Genomic DNA, 22693 nt, shown 5'->3' on the forward strand with positions numbered 1-22693 from the left:
TTTTAATGAGTATTTATGTCCAAGAGAAAAAATTCCACTCTCTCTTGAGACCAGCTGCATAAAAAAGCAAGGAGATCTCCCATTGCTGCAGAAAGAGAATGTGCAGGTTACTCAGCCTTTGACCTATTCCCTGTCCTGTAATGTCCTACCACTTTGCACCTGCCCAACTGATGTGGGCAAAGTTGGGCACAGATGAAGGTTTCGGAGACCTTATTTTAATCTTTTTTTTTATTATTATTACTACATTTATTTGTGGAAATTCATCATTCTGTTTTCTTGGCTTTGTGATGGCTTGTCAGAGCACATCATGTTAGCTGAACTCCATGCATCTGGGGCACAGGAAAAGGCTTTTACTGAATCCCCAAGAGAATAATTAATCAGGAACTTGTGCAGACCTAGAACCAGAGCTCATAAAGGCATTGTGTGCTCCCTGTTGTGCCACTTCCACAGGGCCCAGGCAATGAGCACCCCCTCCTGACGTTTGTACATGCACAGTAATCAGAGCAGGGCACAGCCCATAGCTCAGCCCAAGAATGGAGCCAGACCATGTGTTTATCAACTCTATGTGTATTATACACACAAAGGGCACTAAACTTCACAAGACTAGATATTCATGATTCTTTTTCCAGTTGGTTTCCATCTTCTACATATTTTCATACTAAGGGTCATAAATGGGATGTATGCTCTGGATTTCCAAGTATAAATCATTCTGTTTCTACGACTTCATCAACACTCCCTTTTTATTCCTATTTAACTATTTAACAGAGCATCTTCAGGTAAGGAGTTCAGCAACACTCCTGCCCACAAAATGGCTGCAGGCTCACCTCCTCTTGTTCAAAGATGAACTGACTCTTGTTTCATCTGGCATCACTTTCACATTGAACCAAAGTCTACTTAACATGGTTTTTACTTGGTCTTTGCCTTAAGAAAACAGACTGCCTTATTTTCGTTGCATGTGATTTTTCATTAGCTAAAGAGGAATTACTGACAGAAGACTGTCAAGGCATACCTAGTTAAGTAGTAGCTAGCTGAAGCTGCTCCTTCTGTGTGTCTTAAGTGCAATGGTTCAGAGTCAGTGTGCACTGTCCCTATTCTTCAGAACCTTTCCAGGCACGGCCCCTTTGGAAGAGAGGAACCCTGATGTATGGGAATTGCTAAGTCATGGCCTGAAACAATGGTAGAGGACCTGGTGAAGGAACACAGCCAGCCCTGAGAGCACAGGTGAAAGCAATTCACCTGTGCGACTGGAAGAGGTTCTACCAGGTTCCACTCCTCCCCAAGCCTAATTTAAGGGCTGAGTGCAACATGGGTAGGTTCTCCACTTGGAGATTCCTTCTTTTGGAGTATTCGGTGAGCTCAGATCCGTGGGATAGGTAAGCAAATATTTCTTTCTTTAATTGGATTGTGACTATCACTCTTTTGGGATAATTTAGAGCTGGTTATCTGCCATTGTCTTTTCCTACACCTGCAAAGCAAGCATGGATAAAGATGAGCTGTTTCTGTTTAAGCAGAAGAGTCATAAATCTTTTCTACTTTGTCAAACTGAGATTTCTGGAATTAGTAAATCATCAGATTATATAGTGAAGTAAGGCCAGACTGGATAAGCTCATGCATGACTACTGGTCCCTAAACCAGTTAAAAAGGAATATATTTTTTTCCTATATGTTCTCCCAGCAGATCAGTTTTGACTCTTTCTCTGAGTAGTTTGACTTTCTAGCACTTAAAAAAAAAATAAATTGTAGAATACCATAGCAACATCCTGTGGTTTGATGTAATCCTCCTGTCTATTCTGCTAGAAAATTCTCACTGAAGGCACAATATCTTCCCTGAAGGATATGAAGCTTTTCCTTCACAAATCTTGCCTACTTTATTGGCTGCTGTCCTGGGTGTACCTAAATAAATAAATAAGTAAAAAGGAAACTATACTTGAAAGAAATCATCATTATGTTTGGTATATTAAAATATCCAGCACAACTTTTCCTAGTAAACTATAAGAGTATTTTATGAATAGCGTAGGAAGACTAGATTCTAACTATCTAGGGATTAATAGAGCCAAAGACTCCACAGGCTGCTGAAAATTCAGAGTGTGAATTCAAAACACTATTCAACATACATCCTGGTCTGCAACTGTGGTGAGCATGGCCAAAAGTAGGATACTGGGCAGCACAACTCACTGCTCTAGGACAGTACCCAGTTTTGTATCTGCACTGTTGTGTAGGTGGACAGTAGGAGAGCTCACTTCTTAATGAGGCATTTTGCATTTTTAATTTCTTATCATACTAGAAGTTGAACTCTGAATGCTTTAACAGGGCTCTTGGTGTCAGGTGCACAACTGAACTTTGAGAAAGATATTGAGTGTGCATATAGATGGGTCTGTGTATACTTGGGCGCATCTTGTACAGAATTACTTATACTGCTATATGTATATGCATGTCGATATATTTATAAATAGCTCTCTATATATGTAATAATATATGCACATATACACGTAGAAACGTATATACACATAAATACATATTTATTTCATTGTTAATAAGTGGAGTTTCTCATTATTGAGCTTTTCATGTTGCTGTTTATTGTTGCTTGTTGGGTTATTTTTGTTTCGGTGTTTTCTGGTATCAGAAGGGCAAAACAGAAGACAGTAAGATTAGAATAGGGCCTTTCAGGTGCACTCTAATACCCGCCTCCTGTCTCTGACATGGCTCTCAGCATGGGTGCAGCTTCATTTACTAGACTAAAAGAGACCTTTGAATCCATTGCTGCAGGCCAAGAACACAGCCTGGGATTAAATCAAGGTCAAGCGACAGGCTGATGGGCATTATAAAACTGCCTCCTAGGTGTGTGACTGGGAGAACTCAAATGTTTAACATTATATATTTTTTTAATCTCAGCATGTGAAGTGTGTGGGAAAGTGGTGTGCACAGTCTTGGTAGTGCTAAACTGACTTGACTTTGAAGGCTGGAATGTGTATAAATCATGATTTCAGGCAGGTAAATGAGAGAAGGTGGAAGTACCTGCCATCCTGCCAATATGGAAGGGAAGAAAATGGATAAAGTAAATTAATTCCATCCTTGATCTTAGTAGGTACTGAATGTCACATTGGTCCAGAATGTAAAGACCAAAGACTAATCGTGGTGACTACAAATCCATGTCTTCCTTTTCTTTCTACTGGTTTTGTTTTAGGTACCCTCGAGCAAATGCTCATGCATTGGTCCCTTTGATCCCCTGCACCAGAATTCATTTCAACACCATGTTCACAATTTTAACAGTGTTTAAGGCTTTTAGACATGGAATTAAAGAGCTACACAGAAAGGTTACCTCTTACAGAGAATATCCTCTTTACAGAGTTCTTTAAAAATACAGGTGTTTCACAAAAAATAGTTAGCCCTCCTCCTGCTACATTCCCTTATCCTTATATTTTCTGTATTACTTTGCACATTAAAGGTGGCTGCAGAGTCATTATAACCATTCAGCCTAATGGACAGAGCCCTGAGCAGAGGATCAGCAGACAGGTTGGAGACAGCTTGCAGCAAAATCTATTCTTGGCACAAGGTGTGTTTGGATACAGCAGAAATGATGGGGGGGGGGAGGGGGGGGGAAGCTAAGTACAGCAGCTGTCCTTAATGGTGGTCGTGCAGGTCTCTCCAGATTAAGGTCATATTCTACAGAAAGATGAACGATTGTGTTTTCACTATAAGAGAACAGTGTGTACTGAGAGTATGCCCAGGGACTATCCCTCAGCTTTTCAGGTGCTGGTTGATAATCCTGACTGCCTTAAAGAAAACTAATGTATGTTTCTTTCCTACTTGATGAGTGGCTCGTGTGGTCATTTGTGTCAGACAAGTCCAAGCTCTCCAGTTGTGCATGAATCATGGGCCAGCCATCACAAGACTGATGGAAGTCAGGTCCATGACTGCACCACTGGCAGAGAGGACATCACCTCCCTGATGATTGGCAGTGTGACCCTCAGTACTGTTTATTTTGTACACAAATACCAATCCCTCCATTAGTTAGGGAGAAGATGACAGGACAGGCCCTGTCTGGCCTACCCCAAAGTACCTTTTAAACACCTTCCACGTGGTTTTCCAAATGCTGTAAAGCCCTTTGGTTGTCGTGGAATGACAAGGTAGGGCTTTTATTGGAATTCCAACTGGGTCCCTTCTGCCCCACTAAGAAACCACTGCTCGTGGTCTTTGAAAGCAGAGAAATGGAGGAAATGTGTATTTATTTCAAACTTTTTCCTGCCTATTTCTGAAATAGCAAGTGGACTTCACCTGTGTGCACTCATCTGAGAGATTCATGTTAGCAGTTTATATTTTAAATATGATTACATGGCTGTTGTAATGAGCAGTATTCAGAGTTAATTACCTTTCTAATGTCTTGAAAGTGGAAGAATCCAAGGATTCCTCAGTAATAAAACACATGAAGTGCAAGCCTGGAAATAGCTTGGGGCTTTCTTCCTAGAAATCATAACGTGATGAGCACTATCGAGGTGACGGGTCTATAAATTACATCCTTTCCACACAAGTGGCTGGAGGATGTTTTCAGAGGAATGCCCAGCAATAACCACAGGGTAAGTTACCTTAAATACATTCTGACTGAAAACCTATGGACACAGCAGCAAAATACCAATCTTAGCAGAATACTTAGGGGTTGGAACCTCAGCCTTCAGGATGCAGGGTCAATTCCTGCAGTGTCACACCTGATATTATTGCTGTCTGGGGAGATGACAGGTGCTACAGATTTCAGCTAGTGCTCTGTTATAGCATGTATTGCCCAAATAGCAGCTTTTATCAAATCTTCCGGTTCTTGTGGGCTAGCATGTAGTCAGGATGCTTTTATTTTATTTTCTTTTTTTGCCTTTTGGAAGGTGCTGTCAAATGATCATCCTTTCCCCTGCTGGGTGGTGCAGCTGAAGGATATCAGCAGCAAGGTGCTGAGTGGAGGATCTGCTCCTTCAGCACAGCCCTTACCTGCCTGAACTGTAAGGGAGGAGCAAGCTGCAGCCTGCAGATGCCCCCAGGCATTGTACTCCTGTTCAGGTCAGTCTGCTGCACAAAATCCCCCTGAAGCAGATGGGAGTCTGTGAGCTCTGGCTCTTCCCCACAAGCAATTCTCTCACTCTCATTTGTGCTGCCTGTGGAGTCAGATCTACCTCCATGAAATTATCATGTTTCAAAAGGAGCCCTTTTGCTACTTAAAAAGAAGTGACAATTAATGCATGCTTGGCTGGGCTGGTTCCAGATGTTTCCTTGGTGTTGGAAAGTAGCAACAAGAAGGTGACATCTAGCAATGTGGTGGGTGCATGGTCTGTTGCTGTTCCACCATTCAAACCTCTTCACAACTCTGAAACAAGTTGCTGCTCTCTACCTCTCATTAGAAAGGTGGAGTTATTGCTTTCCATTTCATTATATTTGATATATCATGAGGTGGTAAAAAACCCAGCTTGCTTGGCTACTCTAATGCTTCTCCCAGCTCCAGTGAGAGGTAATACTATGCATATTTTCATTCTGTTTTACAATAATTTTTTTTTTTTGGACTGAGAACTGATGAATTTGGGTGATAGGACATTTTGGTAAGAAGCTACACCACCATTAAGGAGTTTGTACATTCCTCATCCTGCTGAAAAAGCTAACCTCATATTGTTTTAAGAATTAAGACAAGTTTGATGTTTTCACTGGTATTAGTAATGAGTATATTGCAAAATGATTTGTTATGAATTTTAGAGCAATGGTGAATTGAAATTGGATTGTGAAAAAGGAATCCAGTGGGACCTAAAACTTAAGGGTCCTACATGGACCCTTATGGAAAGATCAGGTGTTTAAATTTAAAGTCGTTGCACCAAAATTAATGCCTTCTAATTATTCCCATGGGAACTTCAACTGATACAAAGAACACAGTAGCACTTCTTGATAGAGCAAATTCTCTGCTAAAAATACTTTTTCCACATAGTCAGCACCATTAGTTATCAATATTTTGTGTTTTATTGTATAAAATAAGTAGTTTCTTTTTTTTTTTTTTTTTTGCTTTAAAATTCAGAGCCTTTTCAGATGAATTTTTTGTGTATGAAGCTTTATGGATATAATACTAATTATATTACAAAAAATTTAGGAACGTTCTCTTGAGACCTTTCAGGCAGATATAGGGCACAATTTACTTCTGTTAATATAAATCAAATAATCAGGGTCAGGCCATAAAGCAGCTGTTGCAAGTATATTTCAGTTATTTTACAAGCTGAAGCAATTTACATAGAGAACTCAGTGGAGAAAAGGCAAATAGCAGAGACATTCATGTGGGATGACCAAAAACTAATTGTTAAAGGCTATTATTTTCCAGAAATTACCTCTTAAAATACCAGCGATAGAATTTTATTTTTCCCACACTTTTTGGTCAGTGTTGGATATTGTTTGGCTGTGACTAACAGCTTGTCATTGAGTATAGAGAAAGGAAAGTTTTGGAGAGGGAACGGGAACTCGGTTTTCAGTTTTGGCCTTGGAAGCAGGCCTGAGGATTTTGCCCTCCTATGGTCTTCTCGTGGTCATCCTGAAGCACCCATCCAGCCCTGCTCAGCTCCTCTGTGTGACTGTAGGTGAGTGCAAATCTGGTCCAGGTGAATTCCTCCAGATCTGTGGATTTGTTTGCTGCTATGGGAAGAGTTGGCCTGGAGGAGCTGTCCTGAAACATAGAGAATGCTCAAGTGCTACATAAGTTTGAATATCCAAAGCTAGGGCTAGTCATGGTCTAGACATTCAAAATGGGAGTACACCGAACAGTGCAACATCCTTGCAATTCCTTATGTTTGTGGATTGCTCTTATATCAAGATGATGTTCAGAGGCCTTACAAGAATTAGTCACTTCCTTCCAGCAGGGTCAATCACAGGCTTTTCTGACATTTCATAGTTCTGAATTTTTTCAGTATTCAATAATGAATGAAAAGAAAATAGAACATTTTGCACTGTATATGCAAAGTCTCAGATTAATTTGTTGCTATTCAATATTCTCTGATTCATTTTCTACTGAAGCAAGCAGTGATGCTTAGGAAGCATGTTTTGTTATTTTTCATACCAGGCAGCTCTTGTTTCCTCTACAAGTTTTCATCTGATTCCTTTAATGAAATTCCTCTCACAATTGAGCTAATCTCTCCCTCAGCTCCTCCTTTTCTCATTTTCACTGCAAGCCTTTGCCTCCTGTTCATTCTATGTTACTATCAGTCTTGAGAAAATGCTTTTAAGGGTTCTACCTATTCCATCTCTAACTTAAGGAAAGGAAATATTTTCATGCCACCTCTACACACTGCAATTTTGAATGGATCTAATCAGTTCTGCCCTCTACCTTTTATAACTGGAAGCATTTTCAAATGAAAATTGAGATATCCCATCCTTCACTGATAGCCTAATCTCTCACTCTCTTTCCATATAACATTTCAAACCATAAAAAAAGTTTTCCTGACTTTCAGAACTTACCCACAGTACAAGAGCTTTTTCCAAGAGTTTTAATTGAAGCCAAACATCTATTTAGGTTAACACATCCTATCTTCAACTTGAATACAATAATTCCTTTGTTTTTTAACCTTTGATCAGCTGCCTACCTTCGAACTTTTGGATAGCTACCCCATTCTTGGATCCTTGTCCTATTTCTCCTGTAACTCTTGCATAAGTGCACCTTATATCTTAGGTGAAATAAGTTTTTGGTTTTTTTTCTCCACAAAGATAGTTTTATTCACCTTGTTTATTCTTTAGTTTTTGCATATAACTACTGAAGAAATCTAGGGTATAATACTAATGAATAGAATGGAGTAGAATAGTTTGATTGGAGGGGATCTACAGAGATCATCAAGTCTAACTACCTGACCACTTCAGGGTTAACAATAGTCCAGATTATATAAGAGAATTGAACTTATCTGTGATGGACTTGGGCCAGCATGTTCCATGGACTATGGTCAGCATGCCCAGAGCTTTCACTTGACCGCACTGAATAAATCAGAGGTCTAGTTGGCACTGCCTGTTAGGAAAGAGCAAAGCCTATTACTGGGTTTATGCCCCTTTTCCACTCAGGAAATTCACTCTTCCTGGACAGAATGCAGGGAGAGGGACTGGAGGGATCACTCTTTTCAGTAGGAATGAAGGGATGAAATATCCCACTTTCTTCTGTGCTTCTGGGTTACTCCCTCTGGGTGACAGACACCATTAAAGATGTTCCACTTTTCTACTGGGACTCAGAAACCTCAAGATGACTAAATCAGCAATAAAAACTAAAAAGAAAACGATGACAAACTGCTTATTGTGACTGGCACTTTTTTCAGCATTACACCTGCTTACGTCTGTCTTTTCTGCCTCCCTCTGATCCTGCAAACAGTCTCTGGTGATGCAAGAGGGGAAGAAGTGACAACTGGGTTGTTCTGGGTTTCAGCAGCCTTTATATACAAATCTGAAGCATGCTTCTCCTGGTGACAAGTGTCTGGATGACTGCTAATGCAAAAAGGGGCTGTATGGAAAAACAGCTTTTAAATTGCTTACGCAAAGCAGCTGGAGTATGGCAACATGCAACTAACTGTGTCATTTGGGTAGGTACCATTCCCAAACTACCAATGTATTATTTATGGAGAAGGTTTGTTATCAAACTGTAAATTCTGTATACCTAATAGAAAATATACCTGCCAGCATATCATCAAGTTTTCCCTTAAATACCCAGTTTCACAGCATTACTCAAAAGAACATGTGGTTACACATATAATGCAGGCAAAGTATTATATTAACATAAAGCAAAAAGAATAAAATAAAACAACCAAATGTCGAAATACAATTTCAGGACAGTCGGAAGGGTTTTTTGGCATGACTTCAAATATTCTAACCTGCTAATTACCTCATGTTTAAGTGCTTGCATTAAGTGATTTCTTACTTTGGTGCAGACTCAGATATCGGGATCTTAATACAATTTTGAATGAATTCAGAGCAGGAATGTCTTTATATTCACTATTCATGAACTAGTTAATAGTTATCAGTCCTGTCTTGCTCAAAGTTTCAAACTAAATACTACACTGATTGAAGCAAATTATAATGAATATGACAGTTTCAGGCTTGATGCAATTATCCAAGTACTTTTTCTCTTTGGAAATGGCCTTTTTCATCATAAACCTCACCCTGCTTCTGTTACTGTCATCTCCCAGGTGAAGAATACTTTCTTACCTGGCATGCACATAGGAATAAGTAAAACTCTGGTTTTAAAATTGTTCATGAATCCTCCCATAGAGACAATGGTTTCTCAGAAAATTAGAGGACAGAGTTGCACATGAAGGGTGGGAGACCTAGAAGGATGGAAGATTGTGAAACAGAAATAACAACTGAAGTCTTGGTGTGTTTTGTCGTTTTCCCCATTTGTGAGGATGTGTGTCAGCCCCCGAAACAATTTCAATGTGCTTTTCTTAGTTCATGCAGCATAAACACAAGAAGACTTCAGTGTTTCCAGGCACTGAAATAGAAACATAGAGAAAATGCATTGCTACTGGAACAACCCAACACTCAAGTGACTGAAGGAACCACTGTACTGCAGGTTATCCAGATTTTCCTTCTGCTGACAGGTAAGATCACAAGGAAGCTATAAAATTGATGGTGAGAGCTGGCATAGGCTGAGGGTGTTGACCACCAAGGGAAGTTGTGATGTTTCCTTCACTAGCAGAGCTCCTGGGAGAGCTTGCTATGTGCTCTTGTAATCTCAGCATTTTCTGCATGGCAGCACCTAGCAAACAAAGCAGAAAGAAATGGTGTTAATAAAGTAATCAGAAATCAAATTGTTTCTGAAACGAAACGACATTAACAAGATGACTATTAATGAAGGATCATCTTATTGAAACTGAAAATACATGCAAAATAATACTGCTGAGGAAGTGGACTGACATTTCAGAGTCTGGCACGGCCAAGTTCATTTAACTCCCTTTTTTGAGCATCCTTATGCTGGTTGATTTTGTGCAAGAGAAGAGCTCAGAGACTGTTAGGTCACATGCTGTATTTCACTGGGGCAGCACCTCAGGTCCTTGCACTCAGAGGAGACTTTTATAGCATCCCTTAAATATGAATCAAGTGTATTAACATTCAGAGGTGTGGCAGGGCTAAGTGACACAGTCATATGGAACACTGCACTTCTAACTGAAGTTAGACTGCATAGGAGTGTAAGGAATGTCAATTGGCAGTTAAAATCTGACCCAGTGGTTTTTATTCCTAAAGATATATACGTACAAACATGATTTAGGCAGGCTCATTCTTAACAGATATTATATTATATATAAATAGAAATGCTCATTAATAGATTATGAGAAGAATTTTGGGTCAGGTTTTTGCCTCTCAGAATGCATTATAATGCATTTCTTATCAAGTCTTGCATTACAGTCCTAGAGAGGTAATTTGTGCTTTCCTTCTATTCAGTATTTCTTCGCAAGGGAAGAACAAAACTTAGAATTATCCACCTGCTGCTAGATATCTCCTTTGAGATTTCTTATTTATTTATTACTATTAGATGTTAGATAGCGAATATCCTTTCCAGCAAACTGTAATGCATATTTATGAGACTACACGTAAATATGTGGGTCAAAAAGGAAATTATTTTTCCTTTAAACAAAGGAAAGAAAATCAAAATAAGCTTCTCTTTTAATGGCTACATGCTGAAAATGTCAAAATTTGAGGTTATGTATTTCCAGCATAGACTATTTGAAAGTTCCTTTGTATACTGGGTAATGAATCATAACGTCCTGGGGTTTGTTTTTGATTATTTTATTTTTTTAAATTGTGTAGAAGCAAGGTCCCAGAGAGGAAGTATTTCCAACTGCTAGAAATGTGGCTTGCATATTCATGTGTAGAATATACCTATACAAAAAGTGTTGAAGATGTTAAATGTTTACTCACAGAGACATCCATTTGCATATTCCAGAAAACTGATTGTGTCCGTTGGGAAACATTTAGCTGCCAGACAAAAGATGCCATTTTTCTCTCTCTTCCTCCAAGTATATATGATGCATATAATAAAAACAACTTGTAGTGTTACAAACAATAACAGTTTCATATGACAACGACTCTGTAAGATGTTAACATGTTTAGAAATTGAGAGTATTTGTTTTCATGAACATTTACTCTCAGGATGAAACAGTTATCCATGTGCCACATAGCCCCATGGATAACTTTCCAGTGCCCTATTCAGTTTTGTGGATGTATGGTATAGATACATTCCATGTGCTTTCTTTGTCCTTAGGAGTTTGTTTTAAGTTAACTTAAAGATAACTTAGTACCTCTGTTCCTCTATAATGAAAGTCTTAAAGCTGTGCAGTCTTAATATTGTTGTAATTACCTTTAATAACAATGACAAAATAAGTAATTCCTGCAGCCCGATATTTTATGATTTTAAGTCATCTTCAACTTCCTGTAGATTAAAAAAAAAAAAATCCTTCCACTGTTTTCACTGTCCCATAAAATGCAAAGAAGCAGCTGTGCACTTATCACAAGATGTGCACAAGAGCATCATTCACATGCTGAGACACTCACTGGAGGTAGTGCTCAGTATCTGTTGTAGAGGGAAATACCACTCTTCCATAGCAAATCTGCAGCAGTTCTCAAACACCACAATCAAACAGCAAAGAAAGACAGTAAGAAGTGAGAAAATGCTGCTGAGAAACTTTAGTCCCTCAGTCCCTTTACTGTGAGTACCTTGCTTTTATTCTTATTTACTTTATAGGTACCTTATAAATATTTAATTTAAACAGGATCTATAGTATAAAGTGAGCTTTTACTGCGAAATGACCAAGCTGTAACTTGGTTTAAATTTTGGGTACAATTAAACTTTTTTACTGCCCTGCTACCACAGGAGCCAGAGACACAGGAAAATATACAAGAGGAGGACAGCCAGCCAAGGGGAGCCTCCCAAAATGGTATTGCCTGGGACAAGAATGTCACTGCATTGCACCCCAGCGTCTGTTTTCTTCCTGCAGAAAAAGAGGAAGATGAAGAAATCTTTTTTTCTTTTAACTTCAAGTCACACATTTCTACAAAAGAAAAAAAAAAGCAGCATTATTGTTGAAGCAGAAGAATTTCAACTTTCAAGTTGTCTTTTTTTGTTGTCAACTTCAGAAGTTTCCAAAACTTAACAGCCTTACTTCAAAAGCATTTGGTTTAAACCTACGCTTGATAATGAAAGAACATCTTTTTAGAATATTTTCAGAGTCATAAAAACCCCCAGCAAGCTCACATGGCTGACATGTTGACAAACGACGTACCCAAAAGGATCTGGTCACAGAAATAAAGTTAATGGGAGAGTGGCACTTTCTCTCCAGCTAATTGACAACTCAGGAAACAAACCCATCCCAAGAAATACACAACAGTATTACAGCAACACATAAGCTGTCAGAAAATGGAGCCTGCTTATTAATCTGAAATCAGCATTCATTTTGATCCCTGGCAGGGCACAGATAGGACTTTTGGGGGCAGAAGAAATTTATCTGCAAGGTCTCACAGCACAACGTGCTGAGGAAACAGCGAACCCAGTTTTGAAGGCCCGTTAGACAGCAGTGAAAAAATGTGAAAAGGCAGCAGTTTAAATATTTTTAGTCCTCTGCGGCTTCTTCCTTATTTAACAGCTTAGCTAGGCTGCATAGATTGCAGAGAAGGGTTAGAATAACCTCAGGGTGGGAAGTTGGGTGAATAATGTGTTACTCAGAATGACTGGTTTCAGGACAGCATCACTTGGCACTGGAACATTCACCATAAGTTGGGTTAGGAGGAGAATATCCAGAAATCCAGCACCTGATGTCAGCTATTTTAGATCTAACCAAACTGCATGGAGCCACTTTCCCATCTCACTAAAGTGGAAGTCATCTGCTCTGGACTGATCTGGTGGGGGCTCAGCCCCGGGGTTCAGGCCAGTCCTGAAAACACCATCCCATCACACTGGATTCTCCCACTGATGCCATCCAACAGCAGGAAGGAGTACTTTCCAGTGGAATGGCCCACATTAGATACAAGCCTACCACCACCCCTGAGACCCGTGCATCCAAGAAGTTGCTAGACCCTGCAAACACATTTATTGTTAGCAGTTTTCTTGTCAGAACATCTGCCAGCTCTGAAAGTCCTCCCACTCCACCCATTTTTAAAAATAAAATGAAAGAGTTAGGAAAAATGGGAGAGAATGTAATAAATTTGACATGCCAGAATGTATTAGTGAAACAGACAAAGTATTATTACAAAACAGAAATGGGGGAAAAAAAATGAAAGATATAATAAAACCACTTTAAAGTGCAAAGAGCAGAAAATGGGAGAATTTAACTTCATGCATGGCCTAACAACTTTACGACCTCCTCCAACAAAGTCAATAAGCACATTCTAAGGCATTCATCATCAGGTCAAACTCAGTAGCATTTAATTTCATTAACCATTGGGCTTTCAGATACCTACTAAAGAAATGTGTGATGCAAATACGGAGATGCTTGAAGAAGTAAAGAGTAAAATGGCATTTTATTTCTCAATGGTGTGTTCAAGTAAACAACAAAAATAGGCTTCAAGTGTTTGGTTATGTTGCCTGGGACATCCTCAGTGGGTAGTCCTCTACTGCTGAACTGCAGCAGTTGTTTCCTTGTACAAATCCTTGTACAAGTTCTTTCCTTGTACAAAAGTGGCATCACTTCCCAAACAAGGCTATGCTGTTAGTCCATGGGAAGGGCACAGTATTGACAAAGCTTTCCATGGCAGTGAATGAAAGGGTGTGCACTTGATGACACTAAGTTGGTTTGCTTCCTCTATATGCACACAGGACAGTACTCATCCAACAACCTTTTCCAAACAATTTCCTTCTCTCTCTGTCTCTTTGGGAATTTTCAACTTCTGGCTTAATGGGATTTGCCTCTGGCAAGGGGGAAGAAAAATAATTCCTTCTACCCCAATCCTTTAATAGTGCCTGAGGACTGGCTAAGAAGTGGCTGGCCTTAAGATACTTTCAGTGCTTTCTGTTTGTTTGTTTGTTTGTTTTTTAAGTGAAAAAAGAAAACAAAAAGCTACAGATAAACCCACCAAACAACAACAAACATCTGCAGTTTTCCCATTGCTACTGCTTATGCACACAAGTGAGGACCAGAGCTTAGCCCCTGTAGCAAAATCCATCACACATCTTGGCTGTCCTCAGGCACTTTGAATACACACGGGTGAATACTGAGAAAACATTGTTCGTTGTGCTGAAGATCCTCTGTCAGTTCCCCACAAATCTTCCCTTAAATTTTGCAGAAAGGTTTCCTGCACGGTCTCTGGTACAAATAATTGAACAGCTTTCATGGCTTATTGGTGGGATGCAAGGCAGCAGCAGATGGTTTGAACAGGCTAGAAAGGTAGTGAACAAATTAGTAATATAAACCAATACTCAGTCACAGAAGGATTGAACCTGCAGTTTTAAGCAGAGTTAAGAGAAGAAATAGAGAGCTCAGAATTCACATTTACTTACAGGAATGTGAGACTATGTGGTCAAGAGATAAGTGCATGCTTACTGTGCTGACTCAGTGGTTTGGTAGTAATAAATCCTATTACTTTTCTGCTAAATATTGTGGGAATCTTTTCTTTCCCCTCAGTATTGTGAAATCAGCAATTATTTGATATGATTGCTGTGGAGCTCCTTAATCATTTCCCTGTTAGAGCTGCCAAGCTTCTTCTCCTGAAAATGATGCGACATCTGAAGAATACTGAGAATTTTATGCATTCCCAATGGAACCATGAAATATATGTGGGTTTTACACAGACAAACTACACTAGGAATTTTGTCTAAAATGATTAAAAATCTGATTAAAAGAGTTTGGAAATTCTTAAATAATAAGAAGTTACAGGAGGAGGACACAAATCCTAGGGAGAAATCGTAACTTTATTACAAGTAAATTTGAAATTTTATCCATGCTGGAGAGCTTATAAGGACAGAATACATCACCAAACCAATTCATGAAGACACTCTGAGGTCCTGCGATGGTATCTTCAGCCCATCTGACAAACTGAGTCTGTGCTGAAACAACTTTCTTGAGAAAGGTGTAATGTTTATAGATCTGATGGAGGAAATCCACGGGTGAAAGTTCCTCCACTTGCCAAATACCAACACACTGGGTGATGGTACTTCCCAACACAGGGCAGCCGTATTTTTTGCTTTGATTTTTCACATTTTTCTCTCTTTAAACTTTTCATAAGGCAGATATGTACAACTTCAACTTATAAGCAAGTATCCTTGTGCTTTTCTACTTGTATTCCTGGAATTTAACACTAAAACCATTTCAATCTGTACTGAGTGTTCTCAAAAACTGCGATCTGGTGACATTTTCCTCACCCTTCCATTTCTCTCTACCAAAAAAAAAAAAATATATATATATATATATATATACTACATGAACCTATCATTGTTGAAAGCAATAGAAAGTAAAATGTACTAGTGGAAACTTTAGTTTCCAGTTAACATCCACCCTTTTGGGTATTTTAGAAATGCTACAAAATACACCATGTTTGTGGGAAAGCCAACGTTCTCTCTGTGGCTGTAGCCTTAGTAGATCACAGACACACTGAGTAGGTTTGATAGTTTTATCAGGAGAACTATGAGAAGCTGCAAGGAAAAGGCCTGGGAGGAAAAGAACTCTTGAACAGAAGTTCAAATGATATTTTTCTAACTTGGACACACTCTTGTGCCATGTGTGGCACTGCCACAGCTGCCCAGCAGCTACCTTCTGCCCTTCCAGCCCTTCTCTGGGCACTTTCTCTCTTCCTCTTCTGCCTACAGATCATTCATTTTGTAACTAAAATTGGCTAATAGAAGATTCAAGTTCATTATGTACATTATTTGCTATAGTAGTCATATGATTTACCACATTATTAAAAATGAGATCATTTCATACTGATTTCAGGGCATGTCCCCTGCAGGTTCAGCTATTGTGCATTTTACTTCACTTTGCAGAGAATTTTGTTTGGTCTACTACAGAAATATTATCATCAAATATTAATAGTTTTTCCCTATTCACAGTCAAAATATGCCAAATGTTTGTCTGTTTTCCAACATCCTAATCAGCTATTCTGAAAGGAAATAATTATGATTGTCTTCTACAATGGAAAAAGATTACACTCAGAAATGATGTTCAATTTCTGAAAAGCACAATAAAGTCTGCATGTTTAATAAAGAAATGCTAGGGCTTTCGATGTACAAATGCAATTTGTCAATCTTTTTTTTTTTAAATACCAGAACACTTCAGATATTCTTGTACCTTCCTCAATTCGAAATCCACTTGAACTTCTGTGGGAGGCAATTAACAGTAATGAAATCTAACTTCAGTTTGGAGTACATTGTTTTTAAATGCCACCCACAGAATTTCATGCAGATCTTGAGTACTTCGGGTGAAGAAAGACTCCTGTTTGAAAAAGGAGATGGACAGTACATTCAGTATTAAGAAATTTTATTCGCATTCAGTGCAAATTCCTAAGCTTGTTCTTATAGCAGAAACCATGATTGACTTTCAGAAGGTGAACGCATGAAATACACAGACATTTTATTTACAAAAACTACAGCATAGTTGAGAAGGAACACAAATTCTGGGGATCTACATTTCACCTCAATCTCAAGGTCTCTTTTATTTTTTAATAGGATGCATCTAAAGACAGCAGACAAAAGACACCTTTAATTTGCAGTGTGGCTGAAGTTTGAACCTACCCAATTCCTCCTAAATGTGCAAGCATCTTGTTATCTGAAATGCTTCTACTCAAAAGTTAACTCCAGGAAAAAGACAAAGATTGTGTTAAAATGAATACAATCTTTGTAAAATATTTTAGTTTAAATTCCTCAATCTTTAGGGAATGTGATCACCAGTGTTACTACTTTACCATTTTGAAAAAGGTAGATGGCTACACAATGCAAATAATTACCACTAAGGGTGGTGCAGCACATTTAAAGATCTTGCTAACTACAAAAGTAATAATTAAAGTTTGAAGAAGAGAACACGATGAATATAATGGTTTGCTTTGAGTCTTAAATAGATAATGAACTACTAAATCTAGCATTTAAGCACTCTGTACTACATGAATCACAGGTTTAGTACACTAGAAGAGCTAACATGAACAAATCATGTCTCTTTTACTTCCAGCATTGATTCCAGTGGATGACATTACACACTGTGGTCAGTAGTACCACTCCTATTAATTAGAAGCAAATTTTGGACCATGAGAGCCAAATACAAGCTGTCCCTCACACAGGGTACGTGGTTGAAAGGGGCAGGGCAGTCAGGCCCACACAAGCAGCCCTCCCACAGACCATGCCCAGCCTGATGCTCAGTGCCCACACAGGGACAGGAAGGTGCTCCCAAAATACTTCCAGAGGCACAGTGAAGGTGAACACTCATCTGAGCTGGTAGCCAAGGCAGAAATTTAACAACCTCATACCTGACTGCTGTGCTTCTAGTCACAAATTGGCAATCCTCTTGACATAACTTAATTACACCCAAGAGGACATTATGCCACAGCATAAGCAAGATATATTGAGAATACTGTGTCTTAGCTGATGGCATTATCTAAGTCACTTTTTATGGGATTAATATTGTTTAAGTAAGCTGAAGAGAATTTCACTGCGCTAGGTAGAATAGCAACTAGAACAACAGGTCCAGAGGGTGAAAAGAGCTGTTAGAGGCAATGATGGATAATTATGAAACATAATTATACTTTCAGTTTCCCAGGGAAAAGAACAAGACCGGATAAACATTTCAGCATGTTCTTGCCAGTAGGAAAAAAGAACGTCTCAAAGAATTTAAAACCACATGACAACCATTTTTTCAATAGAAGTTTGAGATGCTGAATCCTTGGATTAGATGGGTCATTTAAATATACAAAAAGATTATTTCGTTCATGCACCCAGTACCTGTACAAATGAAAGCAAGAAGTAAAATGATATTGTATGCATGCATATATGTATATGCTGCTAATTTTGGATTTAGAATATTTTATACAAATTCATTGTTTGGATAATGTACTTTGGATTAAAAAAAATTAGGACTCCGCAATATTGCTGCAAGATATGGCCTCAGCTGAACTAACATTGATATTTGGAGTCATTTATGCAAAACTGTCATTCTACCTTATGTTTATCCAATTTAGGACAGGTATTATGGGGCCAGAAATGTGTGTTGGCTACAGAAACAGATGTGCTACAAAATGGGAAAATCTGTAGCTGCTTTAACTGGGATCCCTTGCGTTTTGTCAGTTCAGATCAAGGCTTTCATGCATAGCTATTCATGGTTTTTAATGAATATTTCTAAAAATTATTTTGCACATATAAAAAAAAGATCCAGCAGATCAAAATCTTTTACAATCAGTGACAAATTAACAATACTCTTTGTGAAGCTAAGAGAGTGAGAAGATACATCTATGTCTTTAGGTGTCCCCCTTAACAATAAAATAAGCTGTCAACATGTCAAGATGTGTTGACCGCACAGCAAGCAAAGAAACAATAAACCTTGTGAAATAGCACGAGAATTGAAATGCTGTAAGAGAAAACTTTGCTTTACTGTACATTTTTCAACGTTTACTTAGATCACGTATCTAAAAATAAGAATGTCTGCCTTTCCCATTAAATTAGTCTCAGCCAGACTATGTTGTCAAATACATACGTTATATAAAACCTAAAGAGAAGGGTATTAAAAATAGAAGAAAGTAAATAAAACAAAAAATAGAAAGCACGTAAGTATCTTGCTTTGAAAAAAGAGATTTGCTTTCATATACATAAATACAAATGATTCTTTTATCCTGGCATGTATATCTTTATTTAGAGGCATATGCACAGGAATTCCAAAAACTACAGAGGATCTGTCAAAAGAGTTTGTGATATATATCTAAGTATTCTATGCTGGAATTTCTTCTGCACAACAATGTGAAAGCTTGCTTATAGCAGTACACCCATACATTTGTTTTTAACATTAAAAAAAAAAAAACAGTACAATAAATTCAGCACTATCTGTTGTTCACACAGATCACCTAAATGTGGTCTATTTGCTGGTCTAAGAATGCATTTGTTGAAAAATGCAGATTCAGGCCAATGGGACTATTTGTATATAATTTAAAAGATTAGCCCTCTAAGGAAAAAGTTTTGGAAGACATCAAAGTGCTTTATTTTGCGTCAACATTTCAAAGCAAATTTGTTTCTATTTTTCACTTCCCCACTGCTTCATTTCAAAGTACTTCTTTTTAAAGAGTAAAACATAAAGACATTTCTAAGATTGTTGCTTTGTCAGAAAAGCTAATGAAAATAGTTTAGATTTACATGAAACCAGCCACTAGCTGTCTGGGGTGGCTTGGGCTCACCTAGCAAAACAAGTATCAGTTGGGCTTATCACTTCATGACATAAAATGAAATGAGACATTTGAAGAAACTATATCCCATCTCTTGATAAGTAAAATTAAATCAGATATCTCATCATATAACGTCCATGGAGGAGGTCTGAACTTATAGAAAAATGTTAAAAAGTTGATTTTCATTCCTCAAAGTATAGAGTTTGATTGTCCTTATCTTTCTAAGAGTTGATATCAAATAATTCAAGTCAACTCCATGCAAATAACAGTCCATTGTGAAAAGGCCAAATGTTTTTCCTGAGACGTTAGGGCCAGCATGATCTGATGCATTTTTATGGAGAGTTCCATAAAGCTCACCAGGAAAAGCAACACTACGAGAAGATGTAAGCAATAAAAGTGAAGTTTTATATTAAGATCATCAACCAAGCTTACTGAGCTCTTTGGGAAGGGCTTGCTTCCACACTAAGTTCTCAAAGCAACAATAATAAATCCTGTAAGAGATCATAAGTGGATTTCCATGGCAGAATCTTCACGCTGTAATATTATTCTGATTCAATTTCTCAAGTTGGTGGTACATATTTCTCTGAGGGTCTCACAAAGATTGTTTTTCTTTTGTGCTCTGGGACTCATCAATGGACAGGGAGAGTGCTGGTAACAGATGGCATGTTTGCTGCACTGTAATATCAGAAGAAGGCTTGTGCTGGGTTTCTTCTGCAATTTGTTTAATTTTACAGGTCTGTGGGTATGCAAAATTAAATAAAACCTTTTCTTCCCTCTGCCTAATTTGTAGTTATGATTTATGTTCTAAATAACCCCCTAAACTATTCAAAGACTCAATTACAGGAATAACTGTTCAAATGCATAACAAATGACTGCTTTTGTTCCAAATAGTAAATAATTTGAACAGAAGATCCATGAAAAATTGGAATTCCTGTATTTTTATCCCAGGAGTTGCAAAACAATCTTCTGGTTTGAGAATAGCTGAGATTTTCTGTGTGGAGAATGGGTCTGACAGCTCAGTGTAGTGTTCCTTTTGCCCCTCTTACAGTTACTTACATAGAGCTAGGGGAAGAAAATTGTTTCATAATAGAGAGCTAATTGCTGACACGTTGCAGTTGTGTATTTGAGCCTAAGAGAGGCAAAGAACTCAGCAAGCTGTCAGCCTTCAGCTGTCCCATTGCACTCCAGCTCCCAGATGGGGCAAGTAGAGCTGTGGCATTCAGAACTCTGAGTTTTTCCCTTTTCAATACCCACCCAGAAAAGCTGTCAATTCAGGTTTTCTTTTTCCAGCAAAACTCAAGCCCCTCGACTTTTAAACTTCTCTCAAAGATACATCCTGATACTGTAAGTCATCCAGAATTCTATTTGGATTTAGGAAATGAATTTTGCCTGCCCTGTGCTCAAATCCTGGCAATCCACACTAGCCTGATGGAGTATCTGCTCTCTGGAAAGGATGTCTTATTTTTACCACACAACTTATTCGTCTTGCAAGGAATGTTGAAGGAAACAGAAGCAGAAATGGTTCAATTGAAGTGTCCTTACAGCCACGACTCATTCCTACAATTAAAAAAAATGAGATTCTGATAATAACCATGTTCATGAGGGAAATTGCTTTCCTGTTTATAGAATTCTTTATATATCAGAGACATCAAGAGTCGTATTATGTTAGCATACAGATGTACATATTTGCAAAGGAAATGGCAAATTTCTAATCAAGATTCACCTGCTGCCAGACTCAACATAAGAATATACCAGTGGCTGTCAACAAAATGTCAAATTAAATTATGCAATGTGCAAAGGAAGTGTAGGAATAGATCATTTGGGAGACGTTTCTAATCATGTTAAATACACATAGCAACACTAAAAGCCTGAATTTCAAAGGCATGGAGGTACCTAACGAGGTTTTTGAAAATGACTTTTCAGCACTACTGAAACATTGCAGGAAGTGCCTCACTTCCCCTACGCACCTTTGAAACGATCGTTTTATGTTTCTATCATCAAATCTAAAAATACCCTTTTAAAGCTGCAGAATGAACCAGACAGGCTCCACGCAGCAATGTCATCTCTGCACACTTGAGACTGAAGGAGCTTTTGAAGGAGATATCCTTTCACTTCAGTGTGCTTCGGACCTGACCCTACAAGGAGCAGACCTGGAATTTGTGTAAATCCTTCTGTGATTCCAGTTTGTGGTGACGACTGGTGTGCACGTTTCCTGGGCTGTATCTTTGCTGTGGGCACAGTGACCTGGAGGTGGCCACTTGAAGCCACCATGTCACAGTCCCTGACCCTGGCCCTTTCTAGGGTAGACAATTTCTAGATCCCCTCTCTGTGTTTCTAAGAATTGGGGTTGGTGAGTTTTCAGTCTGGAGAACAGCTGAAATGAGGGGACTGAACAGAGCAGCTCAGGGCATCGATCAAACAGAACAGTGTGCCATTAAGAGCCTTGGGACAGTACTGGGCCACACAGAGTCAGTTAATAAAGAGAAGGAAAAAATCCTGGATTTTGATGTACTTTGAAACAAGCCAAGCCTTACTGATCAAGCCCCAAAATGTTAACAGATAAGTGTGGAGTACTGGGGCTTGGACCAATAAGCTGTTGATATCACAGATACACTTGCAATTTCAAATGACTTCATTTTTTTCCTTTATAATTTTGTTTCTTTCTTGATTTAAAATGGAGAAATATATTAAAGACAAAGAGTAAACACTGCATAGGAAAAATACAATAACAATCCATTTTCCACTTGCCATTCTGCTCCATGAAAGCAAATGATTTACATAGTGATGCCCAGGCATACTTTTTCCTCCCCATGGGCAGGCTCTGAGCTTCAGAAACACAAAGAGCAGAATACAAATCACCTTCTGCTTCCATGACATTCCATGATTTCAGCTGAGAGCAATTTACTTAAGACATATTTCTCCAGCTGGGGATACATAGCACCAGTTCTCCTTATTGTCCTGGACATTTCACCCACTGCACCATTAGTTTCCTCTGAGAACAGAAGTAAATAGCACAATTTGTTCTCACTGAAGACTGGCTGTTTTGGAAATGTGAAGAAGCTCATGGCAAATGGGTAGAATGTGAGGAGTAAATAAGAAAAATGGGGCAGCAGAAATAAATCTTTTATGATGACTTCTCTCATTCATTTAAAAGGGAAAAATCTTTGCTGTTCTCTGCCAGAGTGAAGAGACAGCAAAGTTGTTAAGTTCCTGAGAAAATATATCCAGTTCATGGGTAATTTTCTATATAGACTTGAAATATAAAGTTTAAAGAAAAATGTGAAGACACAGGCTTGCAAAACCAGCCAGCAATTTAAGAAAATTATATCACCAAATAGAGATGTGTGCTACAGTCGCTTTAAAAATAAATAGCTTTA

The sequence above is a fragment of the Cyrtonyx montezumae genome, unplaced genomic scaffold, assembly GCF_038088225.1.
Source record: "Cyrtonyx montezumae isolate F1298 unplaced genomic scaffold, pur_monq_1.0 scaffold_5, whole genome shotgun sequence".
Lineage (NCBI taxonomy): Eukaryota > Metazoa > Chordata > Aves > Galliformes > Odontophoridae > Cyrtonyx > Cyrtonyx montezumae.